Source organism: Kogia breviceps, chromosome 3, assembly GCF_026419965.1.
Source record: "Kogia breviceps isolate mKogBre1 chromosome 3, mKogBre1 haplotype 1, whole genome shotgun sequence".
NCBI classification, from domain to species: domain Eukaryota; kingdom Metazoa; phylum Chordata; class Mammalia; order Artiodactyla; family Physeteridae; genus Kogia; species Kogia breviceps.
Genome location: NC_081312.1, coordinates 157,931,374 through 157,945,840, shown reverse-complemented (window position 1 = coordinate 157,945,840; position 14,467 = coordinate 157,931,374).

The window sequence follows — 14,467 nt, the reverse complement described above, 5'->3', positions numbered from 1 at the left end:
ACAAATGTATGGACACCAAGGGGTGAAAGCAGGGGGTGGGGTGTGGTGGTGGGATGAATTGGGAGATTGGGATTGACATATATATACTAATATGTATGAAATAGATAACTAACAAGAACCTGCTGTATAAAAAAATTAAATTAAATTAAAGAAAAAAACAATATTTGCTATATGATTTTTGAAGATAACTTTCACCAAGGATGTTCCCTTTCATTCTCACTTTGAGAATAATTTTTTTAAATCGTGAATGTATGTTGAATTTTATCAAATGCTTTTTCTACATTTAGTGAGAAGATGTTATGATTTTCTTCTTTAATATGGTAACATGGTGGATTATATTAATTCATTTTCTAAATGTAAAACAACCTTGAATTCCTGGGATATAACCAACTTGGTCATGAGGTAGTATCCTTTCATATACTGCTAGATTCAGTTTGCAGATATTTGGATTAGGATTTTTGCATCTGTGTTCATGCATGAGATTGCCTGTAATTTTCTTTTCATGCACTGTCTTTGCCACATTTTAGTATCAAGGTTATACTGGTCTCAGGAGTTGGTGTTTCCTCTTTTTCTATTTTCTGAAAGAGTTTAAGATTAAAATGATTTCTTTCATGAATGTTTGGTAGAATTTGCTGGTGAATTTGAGCCTGGAACTATTTCAGCAGGAACATTTTGGACTATGGATTTTGTTTCTCTAATTATTTTAAGTAGGAAGGATGAACATATGGCTTACCCTCCAAAATGGAACACTTTTGAGAATTAAAAGGGTCATTAAAATAATTAATGGATATTAATCTATAATAGGCATAAACTGGGACTGTCCTGGGCAAAATGGAATTTATGGATACCACAATTATAAGATTTCCTATTTCTTACTATAGATTTCCTATTTCTTCCTGAATAAATTTTTTAAGTTATATATTTTTATAAACCTGTCCACTTTGTCTAAATTTTTCAAGTGTATTGGCATGAAGATTTCATATTAATCTTCTTTTTCTTTTATTTAATGTGTTCCTCCCCCCCAACTTTATTGAGGATCATGTTAATCTTGTATTGTCTTTTTAATAATTTGTAACATCTGTAAGTATGTCTCCTTTTTGTTTCTGGATATTGGTTATTTGTGCCTTTGTTTCTTGATCACTACTGACAGAGATATTGTAACTTGTTAAAAATCAACAAGCGGGCTTCCCTGGTGGCGCAGTGGTTGAGAATCCGCCTGCCGATGCAGGAGACACGGGTTCGTGCCCCGGTCCGGGAAGATCCCACATGCCGCGGAGCAACTAAGCTCGTGAGCCATGGCCGCTGCGCCTGCGCATCCGGAGCCTGTGCTCCGCAATGGGAGAGGCCACAACAGTGAGAGGCCCGAATACCGCAAAAAAAAAAAAAAAAAAAAAAAAAAAATCAACAAGCAACTTTTGGCTTTGTTGAATATCTCCATTATGTAATTGTTTTCTATTTTTAAAGTTTCTCCTTTTATCTTATTTTCTTCTTACTGGTATAGCTCTAACTTTTTCCAATGAATGTTTAGTTAATTAAGTTTCAGACTGTCTGAAAATACACACTTTGAGGTTGTGAATTTCCCTTTCTGTACAGAATTCATAAATTTTGATATGCAATATTTTGTTATTGTTCTCTTTGAAATATTTTTAAATATTTTTATAATTTTGTTTTGATGCATGATTGTTTTAGGTCTCTAACATCTGGGGTATTTTTTTCTTTTTCAAATTTTTGCTGATTTCTTGTTTGTCTTATGGTCCAAGCACGTGCTCTATGGTTTTAAACCATTGAAATATATTAAGACTTGCTTTATGGTTCATTTATATTTAGTAAATGTTCTGTATGCTTGAAAAAATGTGTATTCTGCAGTAGTTAGGTGGTAATCTCAGTATGTCACTTTTATTATCTTACTCAAATCTTTTCATGTCTTTACTCATTTTTTGTTTGTTTTTTCTGTTAATAACTGAGAGATGTAGTACCAAAAAATCACTCCTTCTGTGTTTATAGATTTGTCTATTTCTCCTTGAAGTTCTGTCAGTGGTTGCCTTACATATCTTGAGGGTATATATTGGGAATATACAAATTTAAAATTGTCACATGTTCAGCAAATGGAACCTTTCATCAACATGAGTTGACCTTCTTTACTACTGTAATTTTATTTTCCTTAAAGATATTTTTTTCCTTATTATATCTACACTAGTTTTCTTTGGTTTAGAATGTGTTGGTAAGTCTTAATCATTTCACTTGCAAGTTTTCTGTATCCTTAATCGTTGTATTTCTAAGACATGTTTCTCATAAAAGCATAGAGGGAGAATTTGGCTTTACTAAGTCTGAAAATCTTTGTCTTTTAACTGGAGCATTTAGTTCATTTACATAAAATATAATTAGTATTACATTATTAATGCCATGATATTGCACCATTTTAGAGGCAGAATTCACACTCTCTATATATTTGGGTTTTAATCTGCAAACATTTTGTGCTTTCTACTTGTCATACCTGTTGCATATTTTTTTGGTACGCGGGCCTCTCACTGTTGTGGCCTCTCCCGTTGTGGAGCACAGGCTCCGGACGCACAGGCTCAGTGGCCATGGCTTCACGGGCCCAGTCGCTCCGTGGCATGTGGGATCTTCCCAGGCCAGGGCACGAACCCGTGTCCCCTGCATCGTCAGGCGGACTCTCAACCACTCCACCACCAGGGAAGCCCATGTTCAATTCTTTTAGTAGTTGTCCTAGAAATTATAATATGCTTACTTAATAAGTCTGAATAAATCCCTTAACTTCCTCCTGCATTAATAAAAGAAACTTAGAACACTTCCCAACTTACGAATCATTTTTCCACGTATTTTAAGTATTCTTGTTTAACCCTTTAAGACATTATTATCATTGTTTTATTAAGCAGTACTTGCTTAGATTCATCTACATTTTCACCACTTTCTTTACTCTTCATCCCTTGTTTCTCACATCTTCCATCTAGGAAAACTTTTATTCTGACAAACATGTATCATTTCAAATTTCTCTATTGAGAGTCTGCTGGGGATGAACTCCATTTTTGTTTGGCTGAAAATGTCTTTGTTTCACCATCATTTTTTAAAAAAACTTATTTATTTATTTATTTATTTATTTATTTATTTATGGCTGTGTTGGGTTTTCATTTCTGTGCGAGGGCTTTCTCTAGTTGTGGCAAGTGGGGGTCATTCTTCATCGCAGTGCGTGGGCCTCTCACTATCGCGGCCTCTCTTGTTGCGGAGCACAGGCTCCAGATGCGCAGGCTCAGTAATTGTGGCTCATGGGCCCAGTTGCTCTGCGGCATGTGGAATCTTCCCAGACCAGGGCAAACCCGTGTCTCCTGCACTGGCAGGCAGATTCGCAACCACTGCGCCACCAGGGAAGCCCTCACCATCATTCTTAAAAGGCATTTTCAGTGGCTGTAGAGCTCGACTTTGACTGTTGTTTTCTTTCAGTTCATTGATTCTCCTCCCACTCGCTCCTGGCTCCCGTTACCGCTGTTGAGAGACCAGCTTCAGTTTAATTGTTGTTTCTTTAAATGTAAGCATTCTTTATTTTCTGGCCTATTTTCAGATTTTCTCTTTTTCTTTAGAGTTCTGCAATTTCACTATGATGTATTTTGGTGTGGATTTCTGTTTATTGATCCTGCCTGGGATTCACTGGGCTTCCAGAACTGTGAACTGGGCCTTCCATCCGTTCTAGAGTATACTCACGAACACCTCTCTGCCTGCTGCTTCCTGCCCCCTTTCTCCCCTTCCCCACCTTCAGTGCTGCTCTACTTATGTTGGACATCTCACTGCAGCTTTCAAGTCTCTTAATCACTGTTTCATATTCTCCATCATTTTGTCTCTGTGCCTACTTCTAGTAAGCACTGTGTCTACTTCTAGTTTACTAACTCTCTAGCTACATCTGATCTTCTGTTAAACTCATCCATTTGTTTTTTATTTCAATTTTTTTTAATAGGAATAGAAAAAAGTTTTACTTACGCCAAACTGAGGACTGTAGGTGGAAAGACAGCTTCTTGGGTAACTCTGAGGAACTGTTCTGGAGAAGCATAGTTTTCAGCACAAAACAAAGAGCATCAAACAAGTCAGGAACACATTCCTTCAAGGTTTCAAAAAAAACCAGACCAGCAGGTACACAGTGAGTCAGTATGGCCTTGGCACCTGGGAAGGGAGTCTCTTTTTTTAAATTAATCTTTATTGGCATGTAGTTGCTTTACAATGTTGTGTTGGTTTCTGCTGTGTAGCTGTGAATCAGCTATATGTATACATATATCCCCTCTTTTTTGGATTTCCTTCCCATTTAGGTCACCAAAGAACATTGAGTAGAGTTCCCTGTGCTATACAGTAGGGTCTTATTGGTTATCTATTTTATACATAGTAGTGTATATATGTGTGTCCCAATCTCCCAGTTCATCCCACCCCCCTTCCTCCACTGGTATCCATAAGTTTGTTCTCTATGTCTGTGTCTCTATTTCTGCTTTGCAAGTAAGTTCATCTGTATTGTTTTCCTAGTTACCACATATAAGTGATATTATATGATATTCCTTTTTCGCTTTCTGTCTTACTTCACTCTGTGTGACAGTCTCTAGGTCTATCCACATCTCTGCAAATTTCACAGTTTCATTCCTTTTTATGGCTGAGTAATGATCCATTGTATATATGTACCACATCTTCTTTATGCATTCTTCTGTTGATGGACATTTAGGTTGCTTCCATGTCCTGGCTATTGTAAATAGTGCTGCAACGAACACTGGGGTGCATGTATCTTTTTGAATAATGGTTTTCTCTGGGTATATGCCCAGGAGTGGGATTGTTGGGTCGTATGGTAGTTCTATTTTTAGTTTTTTAAGGAACCTCGATATTGTTCTCCACAGTAGCTGTATCAATTTACAGTCCCAACATCAGTGTAAGAGGGTTCCCTTTTCTCCACACCCTCCCCAACGTTAACTGTTTGTGGAATTTTTGATGGTGGCCATTCTGACTGGTGTGAGGTTGTAGTTTTTTTTTTTTTTTTTTTTTTTTTTTTTTTTTTTTTTGCTGTATGCGGGCCTCTCACTGCTGTGGCCTCTCCCGTTGCGGAGCACAGGCTCCGGACGCGCAGGCCCAGCGGCCATGGCTCACGGGCTTAGGTGCTCCGCGGCATGTGGGATCTTCCCGGACCAGGGCACGAACCCGTGACCCCTGCATCGGCAGGCGGACTCTCAACCACTGCGCCACCAGGGAAGCCCCTGAGGTTGTAGTTTTGATTTGCACTTCATTGTAGTTTTGATTTGTACTTCTCTAATAATTAGTGATGTTAAGCATCTTTTCATGTGTCTGTTGCCCATCTGTATGTCTTCTTTGTTGAAATGTCTATTTAAGACTTCTGCCCAATTTTTGATTGGGTAGTTGTTTTTTTTTTTCTGATATTGAGCTGCATGAGCATGAGTTTGGTTTTGGTTTTGGCAGGGTGCCCCGTGGAGGGGTGATCCCTGCCCTATTTCAATTTTTTTTTTTTTTTTTTTTTTTTCGGTACGCGGGCCTCTCACTGTTGTGGTCTCTCCCGTTGCGGAGCACAGGCTCCGGACGCGCAGGCTCAGCGGCCATGGCTCACGGGCCCAGCCGCTCCGCAGCACATGGGATCTTCCTGGACCAGGGCACGAACCCGTGTCCCCTGCATCGGCAGGCAGATTCTCAACCACTGCACCACCAGGGAAGCTCCCTATTTCAATTTTTAATTTCTTGTTTTTACAAGTTTTATTTGGTTGTATTTCAAATACATCTTGTCATTTTTATTACTTTTATTGTCAAATTTGTTATAAAATTAAGAAATTTTATCAAATTAAGAAAATTTAACATTGATATGATACTATTATCTAATATATAGTTCATATGCAAATTTTGACAATTATCCCAATACTATCTTTCATAGTAACTTTATTTTTACTTCCTTTGTCTCCTTTAATCTGGAGCAATTCTGTGACCCTTCTTTGTTTTTTATAACACTGACAATTTTGAATAGTACAGGTCCATTGTTTTGTAGAATATCCTTCATGAATCATTTTCTGCATTTTTCCCCCAATTTTTAAATGGTGGTAAGTACATATAACATAAAGTTTACCATCTTAACCGTTTTTCTTTTTATTTTTTTTGCACTACGTGGGCCTCTCACTGTTGTGGCCTCTCCCATTGCGGAGCAAAGACTAAGGATGCACAGGCTCAGCGGCCATGGCTCACGGGCCTGGCTGCTCCACGACATGTGGCATTCTCCCAGACCGGGGCATGAACCGTGTCCCTTGCATTGGCAGGCGGACTCTCAACCACTGCGCCACCAGGGAAGCCCTATCTTAACCATTTTAAAACGTACAGTTTAGTGGTGTTAAATACACTCATTATATGTGCAGCCATCACCACCATCCATCTCCAGAACTCCTCTCATCTTGTAAAACTGAAACTCTATACCCATTAAACAATAACTCTGGTCTCCAGAACTGGCAACCACCACTCCACTTTCTGTCTCCGTTATTTGACTACTGTAAGTGGAATAATACAGTATTTGTCTTTTTGTGACTGGCTTACTTCACTTAGCATGATGTCCTCAAGGTACATCCACCTCATAGCATATATTAGTATCACCTTCATTTTTTAAGGCTGAATAATTATTCCATATTATGTATATATCATAGTTTGCTTATCCATTCATCCACTGATGGACATGGGTTCCTTCAATGTTTTAACTATTGTGTATAATGCTACTATGAAGATAGGTAAACAGATATCTCTTTGAGACCCTGCTTTCCAGTCTTTCGGGTCTATAACCAGAAGTGGAATCACTGGATCATATGGTAATCCTATTTTTAACTTTTTGAGGAACTGCAACACTGTTTTCCACAGCAAAGGAAACCATAAACAAAATGAAAAGACAACCTACGGACTGGGAGAAAATATTTCCAAATTATGCAACAGACAAAGCTTAATTTCCAAAATATACAAACAGCTCATACAACTCAATAACAAAAAAACAAACAACCCAATCGAAAAATGGGCAGAAAATCTAAATAGACATTTCTCCAAAGAAGATATGCAGATGGCCAACAGACACACAAAAAGATGCTCCACATCACTAATTATTAGAGAAATGCAAATCAAAACTACAATGAGGTACCACTTCACACCAATCAGAATGGCTGTCATCAAAAAGTCTACAAATAATAAATGCTGGAGACGGTGTGGAGAAAAGGGAACCCTTGTACACTGTTGGTGGGAATGTAAATTGGTGCAGACACTATGGAGAACAGTATGGAGGTTCCTTATAAAACTGAAAATAGAGTTACCATATGATCCTGCAATCCCACTCCTGGGCATGTATCTGGAGAAATTCTAATTCAAAAAGATACATGCACCCCAATGTTCATTGCAACACCCTTCACAATAGCCAAGACATGGAAGCAATCTAAATGTCCATCAACAGATGAATGGATGAAGATGTGGTATATATTACAGTGGAATACTACTCAGCCATAAAAGAATGAAATAATGCCATTTACAGCAACATGGATGGACCTAGAGACTGTCATACTACGTGAAGTAAGTCAGACAGAGGAAGACAAATATATGATATCACTTATATGTGGAATCTAAAATATGACACAAATGAACTTATCTACAAAATAGAAACAGACTCACAGACATAGAGAACAGACTTGTGGTTGCCAAGGTGGGGAGGGTGGGGGAAGGATGGATTGGGAGTTTGGGATTAGCAGATGCAAACTATTATCTATAGAATGGATCAACAAAAAGGTTCTACTGTAGCGCACAGGGAGCTACATTCAATATCCTGAGATAAACCATAATGGAAAAGAATATGAAAAAGAATATATTGGGTTGGCCAAAAAGTGCCTTTGGTTTTTAACTAAAAATAAAAGACACATTTTTTATTTTCACCAAGAACGTTATTGACAGTGTATTCACCCTTTTGTTCCACTACCTTCTGCCATTTTTCAGGCAACTTTATAATTTCATTTTCCCAAAACTTTTTATCTTTTTGAGCAAAGAACTGTTCCAGGTGCCTTTTATAGTCTTCCAGGGAACTGAAATTTTTTCTATTAAAAGAATTTTGTAAAAACCGAGATAAATAGAAATCTCAAGGTAATAATAAATAGAAATAAACAGAAATCTGGTGAATACAGCAGATGAGTCAGAACTTCCCAGCCAAGCTATAACAGTTTTTGCCTGGTCATCAAAGAAACATGCAGTCTTGCATTATCCTGATGGAAGATTACACATTTTCTGTTGACTAATTCTGGACACTTCTCGTTGAGTGCTGCTTTCGGATGATCTAATTGGGAGCAGTACTTGTTGGAATTAATCGTTTGGTTTTTCGGAAGGAGCTCATAATAGAGGACTCCCTTCCAATCGCACCATGTACACAACATCACCTTCTTTGGATGAAGACCAGCCTTTGGTGTGGTTGGTGGTGGTTCATTTCTCTTGCTCCATGATCTTTTCCGTTCCACATTATTGTACAGTATCCACTTTTCATTGCCTGTCACAATTTGTTTTTAAAACGGAACGTTTTCGTTACGTTTAAGTAGAGAATCGCATGCAGAAATATGGTCAAGAAGGTTTTTTCGCTTAACTTATTTGGAACGCAAACATCAAAGTGATTCACATAACCAAGCTGGTGCAAATGCTTTTCAACGCTTGATTTGGATATTTTGAGTATGTCGTCTATCTCCCGTGTGGTATGACATTGATTGTTCTCAATTGATGTCTTGATTTGATTGCTATCAACTTCAACTGGTCTATCCAACTGTGGAGCATCGTCCAGCAAGAAATCTCTGGTCAAAACTTTGCAAACCACTTTTGACACGTTTGGTCAGTCACACACCTTCTCCATACACTGCACAAATCTTTTTTTGTGTTTTGGTTGCATTTTTATCTTTCTTGAAATAATAAAGCATAATATGCCCACAATGTTGCTTTTTTTCTTCCATCTTCAATATTTAAATGGCTACACAAAAATTCATCAAATTTGATGTCTTTTTTTAAACACACGTTGATATGACAGCTGTCACATACAGTCTAACAAAATTGTTTCGAATGAAGTTAAAGACAACTAAGTGCTACTAGAGCCATCTTATGGAAAAAAAAGAACAAAACTTTTGGCCAAACCAATATATATATGTATAACTGAATCACTTTGCTGTACAGCAGAAATCAACACAACATTGTAAATCAACTATACTTCAATAAATTTAAAAAAAAATTTTTAAAATGTGCTTCTTACTGGAGGTGGTAGTCAAAACAACTTGAAGGACCCTGTCTGAGAGGAAGGTGGGCAACAGGTATAGGTGCTATAATCCCCGGCGACTTGCTTGCTGGAAGATTTCCCGTGGGTCTTGCACCGTGTCATTGTAGCAGCCCCCTCATTTTCCTTTGAAGCATTGGCTATCCTCTGAGAACTAATAGCGCATTTTTCTTTGACTTTGTAAAACGATGTCAGCTTTCCAGCTGTAATGTTTATCTACCCTGCATGCAAAACTATACGGGTAGTTTGTCTCATTTGTTAGGAAAATGATACATTTTATGAAAAGTCATGGAGTCTTTCATTTTGCATTCATGCCCTCACTCAAGTTCAACAAATAGTTATTGAGTGCCTACTGTATACCAGACCCTGTTCTTGGGACTAGAGATATAGCAGTGAACAACACTGACATCAACCCTTTCCCCTGGACCTGGGCTTTGCATGGTGGGAAGTATTTTTTTTGTTTTTTAAAAAATTTATATATTTATTTATTGTTGGCTGTGTTGGGTCTTCGTTTCTGCGCAAGGGCTTTCTTTAGTTGCGGCAAGCGGGGGCCACTCTTCATCATGGTGTGCGGACCTCTCACTATCGTGGCCTCTCTTGTTGCAGAGCACAGGCTCCAGACGCACAGGCTCAGTAGTTGTGGCTCATGGGCCTAGTTGCTCTGCGGCATGTGGGATCTTCCCAGACCAGGGCTCGAACCCGTGTCCCCTGCATTGGCAGGCAGATTCTCAACCACTGCACCACTGGGAAGCCCTTGGGAAGTCTTTTTGTTTTTTGGGGTTTTTTTTGCAGTACACGGGCCTCTCCCATTGCAGGGCACAGGCTCCGGACGCGCAGGCTCAGCGGCCACGGCTCACGGGCCCAGCCGCTCCGTGGCATGCGGGATCGTCCCGGACCGGGGCACAAACCCATATCCCCTGCATCGGCAGGCGGACTCTCAACCACTGCGCCACCAGGGAAGCCCCCTTGGGAAGTTTTAAAATTCAATCTTTTTACTTGTTATAGTTCTATTCACATTTTCTGTTTGTTCTTGAGTCAGTGTCAGCATTTTGGTCTTTGTAGGAATTTTCCCATTTCATCTAGGTTATTTAATTTGTTGGCATACAATTACTCATAGTAGTCCCTTAAAATCCTTTTTATGCCTGTAAGATTGGTGGTGATGTCCTCTCTTTCATTCCAAATTTTAGTAATTTGCGTTTTCTCCCTTTTCTCCTTGGTGTCTAGCTAAAGGTTTGTCAATTTTATTATCTCTTCTAAGAACCAACTTTTGGTTTTGTTAATTTTTCTCTATTATTTTTCTATTCTCTATTTTGTTTATTTCCACTCTAATATTTATTATTTCCTTCCTTCCGCTTGCTTTGGGTTTAGTGTGTTCTTCTTTTCTAATTTGTTAAGGTGGAAGGTTAGGCTATAAATTTTAACTCTTTCATCTTTTAAAATATTGGGATCACAATTATAAATTTCCTTCATAGCACTGCTTTAGCTGCATCCAAGTCCTATGTTATGCTTTTCGTCTCAGTCATAATTTTTTCTAATTTTTCTTATGATTTCTTCTTTGTTCCATTGGTTATTTAGGTTTAGGGGTGTTTTGTTTAATTTTCACATATTTTTGAATTCCCCAAATTTCCTCTGTAACTGGTTTCTGATTTAATTCCATTGTGGTTGGATAACATACTTTGTATGGTTTCAATACTTTTAAATTTATCAAGGGCTTGTTTTGTGGCCTGATATATGATTTATCCTGAAGAATGTTCCATGTGCACTTGAAAAAAGTGTGTATTCTACTGTGTTGGATGCAAATGATCCACAAATGTGTTGGGTCTAGTTGGGTTTTGTTCAAGACTTTGGTATTGTTCAAGACTTCTTTTTCCTTGTTGAACATCTGCCTGTTTCTATCCATTATGAAAAGTGGGGATATTGAAATCTCTGATTATTATTGTTGAATTGTCTGCTTTTCCCCTTCAGTTCTGTCAGTTTTTGCTATTTTGGGGTTCTGCTGTTATGTGCAATGAATTTCTTACATGTTATGTTTTCTTGATGGATTGACCCTTTTGTCAGTATAAAATGTTTTTCTTTGTTTCTAGGAACAATTTACCTCTGAAAGTCTATTTTGTCTGATATTAGTATAGCCACTTCATCTTTGTTTTTACATGGTACATGTCTTTCCATCCTTTTACTTTCAACCCATTTGTGACTTTAAAGTATGTCTCTTGTAGATAGCCTATAGTTGGATCATGTTTTTATGTCTATTCTGTCAATCTCTGTCTTTTGATTGGAATATTTAGTATAGTTACATTTAATGAAATTACTGATAAGGAAGGATTTGTGGCTGCCATTTTGCTATTTGTTTTCTACATATCTTATGTCTTTTTGTTCCTCTGTTTCTCTATTACTGCCTTCTTTTTTGATGTACATTTTCTAGTGTAGTATTTTAATTTCCTTGTTGTTTCTTTTACTATATTTTAAAAAGTTGTTTTTTAATGGTTGTCTTGGGGATTACAATTAACTTCTTAACTTAAAATAATCTAGGTAAAATTAATACTAATTTAATTTCTATAGGACACCAAAACTAGGCTCCAGTAGTGCCCCATTCTCTCCCTTCTTCTTTGTGCTGTTATTATCATTCAGATTACATATAAATACATAAATATGTATATATACATTCACACATTATAAGCCCATCAATACAGTTTATAATTGTTGCTTTATGTATTTGTCTTTTAAATCAGCTAAGAGTTTCAAATAAAAATATTTTTAATTAAAAGATTTTTTTAAATTAAAAAATTTAAAATATTTTATACTCTCTTTTATATTCAATTTGATAGTTATTTTTTACCAATGTTCTATATTTCTTCATGTGGCTTCACGTTACTGTTTAGTATCCTTCATTTCAGCCTGAAGGAGTCTTTTGGTATTTCTTAAAGTGCATGTATGCTAGGCATGATTTCTCAGTTTTAGTTTATCTGGGAATGCCTTAATTTCTCCTTCATTTTTGAAGTATACTGTTGCTGGATGTAGAATTCGCAGATGATAGTCTTTTTCTTTCAGTCCTTTAAATGTCTTCATTCTGCTTTCTGACCTCCATTTCTGATGAAAAGTCAGATGTTAATCTTATTGAGGATCCCTTATATGTGATAAGTTGCTTTTCTCTTGCTGCTTTAAGATTCTCTTATTGTCTTTGGCTTTCAGCAGTTTGACTTTTAGCCTAGGTGTGGACTGCTGTATTTTTTTTTGGTTTTTTTAAAGGTTTTATTTTTATTTAGTTAGTTAGTTTTGGCTGCACCAGGTCTTGGTTGCAGCACACAGGATCTTTTAGTTGCAGCATGCGGACTTTTTAATTGCCGCATGCGTGCTTCTTAGTTGCGGCATGCATGCGGGATCTAGTTTCCTTACCAGGGTTCGGACCTGGGCGCCCTGCATTGGGAGTGTGGAGTCTTACACATTGTACCATCAGGGAAGTCCCTGGACTGCTTTGAGTATATTCTACTTGGAGTTCTTTGAACTCCTTGAATGTCCTTGAATGCAGATTAATATATTTCACAATATTTGGGAAGTTTTTAGTTATTATTTCTTCAAATATTCTTTGGGTCCTTTCTCTGTCTCCTTTCCTTTGGGACTTTATGCATATATTGGTATGTTTAATGGTTTTTCATAGGTCTCTGAATCTGTTTGTTTTTCTTCATTCTTTTTCCTTTCTATTCATCAGACTGGATAAACTCAGTTTATACTAGAGTTCACTGACTCTTACTCTGCCAGTTCAAATATGTTGTTGAATTTTTAATTTCAGTTATTGTATTTTTCAAAACTCCAGGTTTCTATTTTTTTAAAAATTCTGTTTTTGATATTATTTATTTGGTGAGATATTTTTGTCATACTTTCCTTAATTCTTAGCATATGGTTTCCTTTACTGAACATATTTATAATAGCTGATTTAAAGTCTTTGTCCAGTAAGTCCAATGCCTGGGCTTCCTCAAGAACAGTTTCTATTAACAACAATTTCCCCTATATAAGGACTGTATTGTTCTGTTGCTTTGCATGTCCTGTAATTTTATTTTTGTTGGAGTGTGGACATTTTGAATAACAAAATGTGGCCATTCTAGAAATAATATCCCTCCTCCTACCCCAAGGTTCATTGTTGTTGCTTGTCTAGTGACTTTTCCAGACTAATTCTGTACAGTCTGTATTCGTTGTCATGTGTGGCCACTGACGTCCCTGATCCAGTAGTTTAGTGGTCAACTAATTATTGGACAGAGGTTTACTTAAATGTTTTGAACCAGTAAATCTCCTAGCCTTTGCTGAGAGGCTGTGTGTGTGTTGGGGCATGCCTTCAATATTCTGGTAGGTAAGTTATGACTCTTCTTTAGCCTTCACTTTCTGCTTGCACTGAACCTCGAAGTCAACCAGAAGTGAGAAATTAGGGCCTTCTCAGGTGTTTCCTGAGTGCGTGCACAGTCCTGCACCATGCATGGCATTCTGGATTCCCAGGAATATGTCAGCTTTCAAGGCACACTATGGACTCTCATTCCCCATTTTTGCATTTTTTTGGTTAACCTCTTGTTAGCCCCAACTGGTTTCACCACCTCAGGCAGCTGTAATGTTAAACAACTGCTGCTGATTGTTTTTGACAAATGCCCTAAGGACAGGGCTGGTTGCCTAGAGTGAATTCTGAGGCAGGTCAAATAAAGACAAGCCTTGTGAGCGAAGCTGCCAACAGATCAAATAATGACAGTTCTCTGGGGATAAGGCTTTTGGGGACCTCTAAACCCATTCTTCCCTTCCAGTGGCTGCTAGTCTACTGGATTTCAAAGCTATTGTAGTTATGAGGCTATTAGTTTCCAAGGCTACCACAGGGCTGGGTAGAAGGGGTTGGGAAGTGGGCAAGTTAAAATCCCATAAGGCTCACTGTTCTTATCAAGATTCAGTCATTTTTCTTGAAAAACAATCTTGGGATTGTTGCAAGCCTTTGCTTGATTTCTGGAGTTCTGAAAAGGTTGATTTGACAATTTAAGCCAGCACTCTCTTTTTATGGAGAAGCAGATTTTTCTGCCATTCTGGATGGTGCTTCTGCCAGATTTATTTTTATCCCTCGTTATTCTGAATAGATCCCCTCGACCTCCAGTTATCTAAATCCTTGAGTACAGTGTAGTATTTTCATCAAATACCTTACAA